The following is an 11,457-nucleotide window of genomic DNA, read 5'->3' on the forward strand; positions in this document are numbered from 1 at the left end:
GCTCACGCTAGTAATCCCAGCACTTTGGGAGGCTGAGGCAGGCGGATCGCCTGAGGTCGGGAGTTCAAGACCAGCCTGGCTAACATGGTGAAAACCTGTCTCTACTAAAAATACAAAAAATAGCCGGGTGTGGTGGTGGGTGCCTGTAATCCCAGCTACTTGGGAGGCTGAGGCAAGAGAATTGCTTGAACCTGGGAGGCAGATGTTGCAGTGAGCCAAGACTGCGCCACTGCACTCCAGCCTGGGCAACAGAGCGAAACTCTGTCTCAAAAAAACCCCCAAAAAACAGGAATAAGGGCTGCAGCACCCAGGCTAGGGTGAAAACACATGAGCTAATGTGCTGCACACATAGTAGGACACTAAACTGTGTCCCCCAAATTCATATGTTGAAGTCTTAACTCCCAGTACCTTTGAATGTGACTATTTGGAGATAGTACCTTTAAAGAGGCAATTAAGTAAAATGAGGCCATTAGGGTGGGTCCTAATCCAGTATGGCTGGTGTCCTTATAAGAAAAGGAAGTGTGGACATGCAAGGAGACCCCAGGGGTGCATGTGCACAGAGGGATGACCGTGTGAGGAGGCAGTAAGAGGACAGCCGTCTGCAAGCAGGGACAGAAGCCTCAGGAGAAACCAACCCTGCTGGCACCTCGATCTTAGACGCCCAGATTCCAGAACTGTTAGAAAATAAATTTCTATTGTTGAAACCACCCAGCCTGTGGTATTTTGCAATGACAGTCCTGGCAAAATAATACAGTCCTTCAGAGGCACCTATTCTTTCTGCCTTTAATTTGCTTTGGCTTTGTTTTACGTGCGGCCTTGTTTCATTTGCTTGTAAGTGACTTGAGGGCGACATCCAGGAAGGAGTATCTTTTCCTGTGTCCCCACAGGGTACAGTTCAATGCCAGGCACAAAGTGCACAGAATCAGACTTTTGTCCTCACTGCCAGCTTTGCCTACCTGCTGACAAGGGTCGGGGGGACCCAAGCTGCTATCCACCAGGGTGCTTTTCAAAATTCAAGTCATGGAAATAATTTAGGGAGCCACTTGAGTACTTTTTGGAAATAATGAGACAGAACAGCAGATAATAGAAAATGCCAGGGTGTTTCTCGGGCAGTAAAAGTGTTACTTCCTGCAACTTTGTTTGATTTTACATATTTATAAATAGAATAATTACAAATTATCCTAAGAGCTATGATTATGTTTGTGTGTTTGATTACTGCTTGTGGCGTTAAATACATTTCTTAAAAAAAAAAAAATAGAGACAGGGTCTCACTATGTTGCCCAGGCTGGTCTTGAACTCCTGGGCTCCAGTGATCCTCCTGCCTCAGCCTCCCAAAGTGCTGGGATTACAGGGGAGAGCCACTGCACCTGGCCTAAATGCATTTCTTACTGTGAGTTTCAGCCCCAAAATTTGGAAAACACTGACCTACCAGTGTTTTCCAATTGCCTTTAGAGTGAGTTTGTGGTTAAAAAGCTAGTCAGGGCTGGGCGCGGTGGCTCACGCCTGTAATCCCAGCACTTTGAGAGGCCGAGGCGGGCTGATCACCAGGTCAGGAGATCGAGACCATCCTGGCCAACATGGTGAAACCCCATCTCTATTAAAAATACAAAAATTAGCTGGGCATGGTGGTACATGCCTGTAATTCTAGCTACTTGGGAGGCTGAGGCAGGAAAATCGCTTGAACCAGGGAGTCAGAGGTTGCGGTGAGCCGAGATTGTGCCACTGCACTCCAGCCTGGGGACAGAGTGAGATTCCATCTCAAAAAATAAAATTAAATTAAATTAAAAAATAAAGCTAGTCAGCTCTTGGGGAGGCTTGGGGCCTATGCGGGTGAGGGCTGGGCCTCCAGGGCAAGGACTTGAAATGGATCTAAGTCACTCTGTCCAGGCAAAGAGCCATGGAGCCCTGTCTTTGGGTTCTTTCCTCTTGTGTCCTGGGGCAAGTGACATGACTTGCCTGTGCAAGTGCTTCAATGTCCCTGTGCCTCAATGTCCCTCATTGTGCCTCAATGTCCCTACCTGTAGAAGGGATTTAAAAAATCTATCATAGGGGTGCTGTGAGGATTACCAGGAGCTGAAGAACCTGAAGGCCCTTGCTGATGTCAGAGGTGGTTTGTTATTTCACCATTTCATGCACGTCTGTCTGCTCTAGGAGGGGAATTGTTTTCTTGCTCTTGCACCTCAGGAGAAAGGAACACACATGTCCCTCACCCCTTGGAATCCCTGGCTGGGGCTAGGCCAGGGGCTCAAGAGTACCCAGAAAAGTATTTCCAAAGCTCAATTCCAAGGTGGGACTCTCCTAAGGGTTTAATGCAAGTAAAATCATTCTGGAAAACTTTCAAAGCAGCTTCCTAAGGGGGGTCAAAGTCCTAAGCGATCAGGAGGAGGAGTCGTCCACCAGCCTCTGTCCAGGGAACAGGAGATCCGGGCTGGCTGCCACCCCTTCCTACTCTGTTCCCAGGAACACTGCCCATGAGCCCTGAGTCACTACTAGAAGCCACCCTGGGCCTACGGGGAGCACAAAGCTGGGCCCACGGGGAGCACAGAGCTGGGACAGCTCTCCCTCAAGGTGGTCCTTGGACTTGGTTGCCCAGTAAACCCAGCCCTCAGCAGCCTGCTTCTCTCCACACTGTGCCTCCCTTCTCAGGGCTGACAACGCTTGGAAACCCATGCTGGCAAACCTGCTTCCAAGCAGGGAACTTGGACATAAGTAGAATATCAGGAATTCCTGGAGGATTTACAATCCAGAAACTGGGGCAGGTGTAGGTAGATGACTCCCACCCACGACCCCATCTCTGAACCTGCCTCCAGCTCTGGCACAGTTCTCTTCTCTCTGTCTTCCCAGAGCCACGTCTAGGTCACCATCCCCACCCCCACCCCCTCGTTCAGAGCAGACAGCACCGGTTACAGAGCCGGGAGCCCTGTTTCCAGATCTTGCTCAGCCTCTTACCCTCTGTGTGACCTCGGGCGGCCCACTTCACCTCTCTGGGACTCAGTTTCCTCTTCTGTAAAACAGGTGGATTTGATTGGTTCTTGATTTTTTTTGTAAGGGTTATATATTTTACTGTTCTTTCTAAAATTCTAGGACATGAACCAGAGGAGCTGAAACTACGCTGGTTTCCTTCCCCAAATAGAGAAATGGGTATCTGCATTCCTGGGGATGCAGCTGGAGTTTCCAAACTGTCAGATCAATTTCTGGGGCTTGGAATCTGGTTGGTGGGGCAGGGGATGGGCATCCTCTCCATAGCTTGCACCAGGAGGGTGCGGACTCTGGACTGCAAAGGGTGTGCCCTAGTTTGCAGCGGGCAGGGAGAATGGTTGTTCCCCATACAGCAGCTGCATTCCACCCCAGAGTGCGGAAATGGGGAACTTCTCTTGGGCAGCTCTCACTAGTATCCTCCCTTCTTCACCTCTGTCTCAACTCAGAGGTCCTCTGGCTTATTTGGTGGAGATGCCCATTGTCCAGGGTTAATCAAGGGGACCTCCCAAACTCCACTCACTCAGATCTGCCTCCAGATCATTCCTGACCTTCACACCTCCTCACCAATCAAACTGATTTTTAATTAATTAATTTTTAATTTTTTTTTGAAATGGAATCTCTCTCTGTCATCCAGGCTGGAGTGCAATGGCGTGATCTTGGCTTACTGCAACCTCTGCCTCCTTGGTTCAAGCAATTCTCCCACCTCAGTCTCCCGACTAGCTGGGATTATAGGCACCCACCACCATGCCCAGCTAATTTTTGTGTTTTGTAGAGACGGGGTTTCACCACGTTGGTCAGGTTGGTCTTGAAATCCTGATCCGCCTACCTTGGCCTCCTAAAGTGCTGGGATTACAGGAGTGAGCCACCGTGCCTGGTCCCAAACTGATCTTTGTGAGTCAGGAAGCCAGCAGGCATTTAGCTCCTCTGACTCAGAATTTCATATGTTGAAACTGATCCTCAAGAAAAGTCACCCACGCCTGTAATCCCAACACTGTGGGAGGCCGAGTTGGGAGGATCACTTGAGCCCAGGAGTTTGAGATCAGCCTGGCCAACATGATGAGATCCCATCTCTACAAAAAATACAAAAATTAGCTGGGCATGGTGGTATGTGCCTGTAGTCCCAGCTGCTGAGGAAGCTGAGATGGGAGGATTGCTTGAGCCCGGGAGGTCAGAGCTGCAGTGAGCTGTGATTGCGTCACCGCACTCCAGCCTGGGCGACAGAGCGAGACTCTTGGGGGAGGCTCCAATCTGCTGCCTTTCCCTCTTTCCTCCACACCAGACGTTCAATGATTTAATCTTTCACCCATTCAGTGTGTGCTGGGCATCTGATCCATGCCCTGCTTTGCTGGGTGCTGGGATAAGGAGGTCAATTCTTCCATGGGTGTTTAGTGCCTGATGGACAGCAGTAGGAACTCTTCTTACACATCCCTTCCTTCTCGCCTCCCCTACCCCCAGCTTCCAGACTCACTTCCAAGGACAGCACCTGTGTCTTGTGCATCTTTGTTTCTCAGCACCCAGCAAGTGTTTGTCACCTAAGAGGCCTTTGACATATTGCAGATTACATTTGAGTGGACAAATAGGGGAAGTGGTTTATGCCTGAAGCTAAGTCTTAACTTTGTTATTTATGGACAACAAAAGATGGAGAAAATACTTAAGGCTAGATACTGGGTTAAAAAGTATGTGCTGCTCTCCGACAGAGGACAACTTGGCCATGTCTATCAAAATTATAAATGAATGCACTGTCTGACCCAGCAATTCCACTTTTAGGAATTTATTTGACAGATGGATGCTCACACATGTGAACTGATATACATGCAATGGTAGTCACTGTAGTATTGTTTGCATCAGATTGGAAATAACGTAGCCTGAGCAACATAAACCCTGTCTACACAAAAAAATTTTTTAAATTAGCTGGGTGTAGTGGTGTATGCCTGTAGTCCTAGCTACTCAGGAGGCTGAGGTGAGAGGATTGTTTGAACCCGAGAGTTGGAGGCTGCAGTGAGTGATGATTGTGCCACTGCACTTGAGCCTGGGTACAGAGTGAGACCCTGTTTCTTTTAGGAAAAAAAAAAAAAAAAATTGGAAATACCTTAAATGTTCATCTATGGGGCTTACGTTAATAAATCATGGTACACCTATCTATACAGAGCAGACTCCAACACTACTGAAAAAAAAATAAGAAAGCTGTCTTGAGCATAAATAGGAGGAAGATACACTTTTGAGTTTAAGAGTTTAAAAGGAAGGTAAAGCCAGGCACAATGGCCTGCACCTGTAGTCCCAGCTACCCGGAAGGCTGAGGTGGGAAGATTTCTTGAGCCCAGGAGTTTGAAACTATCCTGGGCAACATAGGGAGACCCCAGCTCAAACAAATTTTAAAAAGGAGAAGGTGAGGACAGTGTATATAGCTCATTATTCTTTGTGTAAAAAATGGGGAGATGGGCTGGGTGCGCTGGCTCACACCTGTAGTCCCAGCACTTTAGGAGGCTGAGGGGGCGGATCACAAGGTTAGAATTTTGAGACCAGCCTGGCCAGCATGGTGAAACCCCGTCTCTACTAAAAATACAAAAATTAGCCGGGCATTGTGGCATGCACCTGTAGTCCCAGCTACTCGGGAGGCTGAGGCAAGAGAATCGCTTGAACCCGGGAGGCGGAGGTTGCAGTCAGCCGAGATCGCTCCACTGCACTCCAGCCTGGGCGACAGAGCAAGACTCTGTTGCAAAAAAAAAAAAAAAGTTGGGAGATGAGGAAGGAATACACTTCAATATACCTGCATTTGTTTAGATAAAGCATAAAAAATCTTTCATGGAGGACATACAAGAAACAGGTAACAGTGGGCAATTTAGGGATGAAAAATGGGCTAGTGGGAGAATGGGGTGGAAAGAAATCTTTCCAGTGAATTGCATTTGAATCTTTTGAATATTGTATCATGTAAATGTGTTATCTATTATAAATAAAAAATTATAAAGACTCTGAGGCAATATGGAAAAATGCTTATAAGTTGGAAATGGATTAAAAAAGATGTACTATATATTCAGTAGGATTACAACCATATATAATAAATGCATGTTAAGATTTCTGTTGGTAGAAGAAACATTCTAGGGAATCTTTCTTTCTTTCTTGTAATTTTTTCCATAAATTTCAATAATATACATATGTTGTTTTCATTATTAGAAAAAACTAGTGACATAGGAAATACTAAGAGAATTGTCCATTCTGCATAATCTCAATTATTATTATTATTTTTTGAGATGGAGTCTCGCTCTGTTGCCCAGGCTGGAGTACAGTGGCTCTGTCTTGGCTCACTGCAACCTTCGCCTCCTGGGTTCAAGCAATTCTCCTGCCTCAGCCTCCTGAGTAGCTGAGATTACAGGCACAAGCCACCATATCGGGCTAATGTTTCATATTTTTTGTAGAGATGGGGTTTCACCATGCTGGCCAGGCTGGTCTCAAACTCCTGATCTTGTGATCCACCCACCTCTGCCTCCCAAAGTGCTGGGATTACAGGCGTGAGCCACCGCGCCCCACCTGCATTATCTCAATTATTAAACAAGGTATTGAAAAAGACTGGAAGGAAATGTGCAAGATGTTTCCAGTGATTGACTCTGGGTATCAGATAATAGGTGATTTTAAGAATATGGCAGTGATCTCGTGCTACTTTCATCATGGACAGACAGAAGGACTCAAGAGAGGGAGAAAGAAAGGGAGTGAATTAGTAAAGGGAATTCTTGAAAATAACAGTTGTGTTAGGATAGTAAGATTATGGTTATTTTTGTTGCTTTGTTCAGTTTTCCAAACTTTTCATTATGTGGTTTTGTTGTTATTTTAGCAGGAACAAAACCCTCACTGTTGCAGAGCGGGATTCCACTCCCCAAAGTCCTGCTGATTTGTGTTAAAGAGTTAGAGCTCCTAATTGCTTGTTATTCACTCCAAGTATGGAGGCTCAGGAGTTACTTAGGCGATAGGAAATTGCTACCAGTAACACGTTCCTGGGGAAAGAAAGCAAAATATCAGAGCACCCTTAAGCCTTTAAAATGTCTCAGCAAACACTTCATGGAGCCCTGGGTGCCAGGCTTGGTGCTGGGGGAGTACAAAGATAGGAAGACCCAGTTGCTGCCCAACCTGAGCGCCAGCCTTCTATGGCATCCTAGGGCAAGGGGCATCCTCAAGGAGGTCTGAGCAGAGGCTGCAAGACCAAACCCTGTAGGAAGTGGCCAACTTTACCAATGGACAAAATTAGGCCTGTCCAAGGGTCAAAGCCTCATTGGTCCCCACCTGTCTTGCCATTGTGAGCACATGGCCACCCAGAATCTTCTTGGTGAGAAAACACCACTAATGATTACAAAGCAAACTGCCCAATGGTTTTGCTCATTCAAACTCAAGAGACCTGGATTCTGGTTCTGGATCTGCCATTAAGCAGCTGTGAGATGTTGGAAAAATCATTTCACCTTGTAAGCCTCAGGCTCCTCAATCTGTAAAATGCAGAGAATCATAATAATAATGAATCATTTCTGCTCTTTCCACCTCACAGAGTTTTTGTGACGATCAGGTGATGCAGTGTACGTAGAAGCATGCTTTTTTTTTTTTGAGACAGTCTCAGTCTGTTGCCCAGGCTGGAGTGCAGTGGTGCGATCTTGGCTCACTGCGACCTCTGCCTCCCGGGTTCAAGCAACTCTTCTGCCTCAGCCTCCCGAGTAGCTGGGATTACAGGTGTTCGCCACCACACTCGACTAATTTTTTTTTTTTTTGTATTTTTAGTAGAGACGGGTTTCACCATATTGGCCAGGCTGGCGTCGAACTCCTGACCTCAAGTGATCCGCCTGCCTCAGCCTCCCAAAGTGCTAGGATTATAGGCATGAGCCACCACAACACCCAGCCATGAAGCACTTTAAAAGTGTAAAGGGGTTGAGGCGGGCGGATCACCTGAGGTCAGGGGTTCGAGACCATACTGGCCAACATGGTGAAACCCCAGCTCTACCAAAAATACAAAAATTAGCTGGGTGTGGTGGCGGGTGCCTGTAGTCCCAGCTACTTGGGAGACTGAGGCAGGAGAATTGCTTGAACCTGCGAGACAGAGATTGCAGTAAGCCGAGATCATGACACTGCACTCCAGCCTGGGCAATAAGAGTGAAACTCTACCTCAACAACAACAAAAAAGTGTAAAGGATGTCAAATGATGAATGGATAAATAAAACGTGGTATATCCATACAACAGAATATTATAAAAGGCCATAAAAAGGAATGCAGTCCTGATATATGCTACAACATGGATGGACCTTGAAAACGTTACACTAAGAGAAAGAAGCCGGACACAAAATACCACATACGTATGCTTCCATTTATATGAAATACTCAGAATAGACAAATCCATAGAGGCAGAAAGCAGATCTGTGGCTGCCAGGGGCTGGGAGGAGGGAGGAATGGAGAGTGGCTGCTTAATGGGTACAGGATTTCCTTTTGAGGCGATGAAAATATTCAGAAACTAGACAGTGGTGATGACTGCAAGACACTGTGAATATACTAAATGTCACTGGATTGTACACTTTTTTGTTTGTTTGTTTTCTTTGTATGAATTGTACACTTTAAAATGGTTAAAATGGGCCGGGCGCGGTGGCTCACGCTTGTAATCCCAGCACTTTGGGAGGCTGAACTCCGTCTCAAAAAAAAAAAAAAAAAAAAAAAAAAAAAAAAAATTGGTTAAAATGATAAATCTTATGTGTCTTTTACCAGTTTTTAAAAACTGAAAAAAGTATAAACGATGGCTCAAATCTGAGTTTATTATGATTATTATTTCCACAATTAATAATCAAAAGAATAAGTGTCCAGAATTTCTTCCTCCGTTTTAGGGCAGAGAAAGAAGTGACTTGAAAAACAAAGCAAAAGGCAATCCTACCCTGAAAGTGCGCAGAGCTCCAGAGACAGGCACCGTTCAGGCTCAGCCCAGAAGAAGTGTGGCCAGAGGGGAAACCCGGAGTGGCGAGGCCAGGGAAGCACTGACCTGGGAATTTCAAATTCCATCTGCGTGGGCTCACCCTTTAATTTGGTGGCTGTGTGATCCCTTGGGGGAGATTTAATCCCCAGCTTCCTGCGCCCACACTGTTTCCCAGCCAGATTGGAAGACCGTGCTTCCTGGTTCCTGCCTGAGGGCAAAGGGGCAGCTTCCTGAACCAAAAGGGGCACAGGCCTGGCTTAGCTCCTGAGTGACCCCAGGGCTGGAGGCACTCTTGGCTGAAGACTTTTTGGTGACAATGATGTGCAACATTTTTATGATGATGAAGTGACATAACAAGAGCAATTTACCCACAGGACGCTCAGATGCACAAAGAAGATATTCTCTCTTTCTTCCTGTTACTGATTCAATCTCTCCCACGAGCCCCACTTCGGGATGTCGGAGCTGGGAAGGGAAGGGGACAATTTGCCAAGTAGGTCCCTTGGTCTACTCCCATTTGAAGTGTATCTAACGGGTAAACACTCAGTCGCCACATGAATAGGGACATTTCTCCCTTCCCTACCCCCTTGTCTCCATGCCACCTTGGAGAGGGGTCACACATGGAACCTACCGGTTCCTTGCCCCTTTCCCTTCTTCCCCTACAACACACCGGGACCTGAAGAGCAGACCCTTTGTCTCTGCCTAAGACACTTTGTCTCTTCCTAGGCTTCTCTGACCAGAAGCAGCAACTGGGGCACTGGTTTAAAATATTTATTCCCGGCTGGGCGCAGTGGCTTACACCTGTAATCCCAGCACTTTGGGAGGCCGAGGCGGGCTGATCATTTGAAGTCAGGAGTTCGAGATCAGCCTGACCAACATGGTGAAACCCTGTCTCTACTAAAAATACAAAAAAATTAGCCGGGCATGGTAGCACATGCCTGTAGCCCCAGCAAGCTACTCAGGAGGCTGAGGCAGGAGAATCACTTGTACCCGGGAGGTGGAGGTTGCAGTGAGCCAAGAGACAGAGTGAGACTCTGTCTCAGAAAAAAACAAAACAAAACAAAAAACCATAAAATAAAATATTAATTCCCTGTGCCTACCCTGGAAAGTCTGATTAAGTAGATTTGAGGAGAGACCCAGAATCCATGTTTTTTAGTTCTCTCCCAGAAAGTTAGAGACACACTGCTCTATGCCATATACTGAGTTCTCTCCAGCAAGGCTTACAGTAACCTCAGTGGCCAAATCCTTCAGGCCGACTTGTTAAGGGAACAGGAACTTCAAACACTGTAAGACAATTCCCTTTGCCTCAAAGCCTGGCTTTGAAGGTTATTGTTTACAAGGAGCTCCCACCCCACCCCACTGCCAGATAAAGGAAACTTGTTAGTTGAGGGAAAGCAATGACTTTGTCTTTCAAACTGGTATCTGTTCCTCTTTTAACGCAGGGAACCTGTCAATTCTGGGCTGGGGAGCCCCGGGGGCCAAGGTGACTAAAGGAGTTATGCTTTCAAAAATGTATTTTAAAATATCCCTTCACTAACAATAATATCTAACATTCATTGAGAACTTAACTATGTGCAAAGTATTGTGTTACATATGCACTCATGGATTCTCTCCTTTAATCCTCACAACCTTATACTGCAATTACCCCCAAGTTTACAGATAAGGAAAGTGTGAAGCGTATAGAGGTTAAACAACTTGCCTGGGATCACTGTCCTTCCGGGAAAAGCCAGGATTTGAGCTGAGTCTGTGTAACTCTAAAAGTTCTCTAAGATCCCCTTACCTACTTGATCCTACTTGATCCTTCTGCCTTTGCCTCCCAAAGTACTGGGATTACAGGTGTGAGACCATGCCCGGTCTTAGCCTTTAATTTTCAATTCGTAAAAATCTGCAGGGGCTGGGCACAGTAGCTCATTCCTGTAATCCTAGCACTTTGGGAGGCTGAGGTGGGCAGATCACTTGAGGTCTGGAGTTCTCAGGATCTTAGAATCACTAAGATCCCGTTCCCTACTTGAGTTTGAGGCCTTTTGGAAATCATCTGGCCCAGCTTTCATATTTTATAGCTGTGGAGATACAGGCTTGTACCCAGTAGGAAAATGACTTGCCCAGGGACACACAGCTAGTCAGCAGCAAGGCTGGAAATGGAACCCAGGCCTGGACTCCTGAGCTAGTGCTCCTCCCTTCAGCCTTGGTGCCTCCATTCTGGCATTTGATGTGCCATCCTGGATATTCAGGAATTGCCACTGTTCTGAGCTGCTGAGCTCCCTGAGGAATGTGGAGGTCTTCAGGGGACTGAGGTCTGCCCCACAGGTTTCACAATTTCACTGAGTTCTTAAAATGAGTGGGGCCCATCCAGGGCATTGCTTCAATGTCATTGCCCCATAAACTCTACTCCTTGATTTCTAATGTGCACATTTCTTGGTTATGACTCTGCAAACTCTTTATAGTCTAATTCTCTTTGTTCTGCAGATTTTTTTTTTTTTTTTCACAGAGTGTCACTCTCTAGCCCAGGCTGGAGTGCAGCAGCGTCATCTCGGCTCATTGCAATCTCTGTT

Source organism: Hylobates moloch, unplaced genomic scaffold, assembly GCF_009828535.3.
Source record: "Hylobates moloch isolate HMO894 unplaced genomic scaffold, HMol_V3 SCAFFOLD_20, whole genome shotgun sequence".
Taxonomy (NCBI): domain Eukaryota; kingdom Metazoa; phylum Chordata; class Mammalia; order Primates; family Hylobatidae; genus Hylobates; species Hylobates moloch.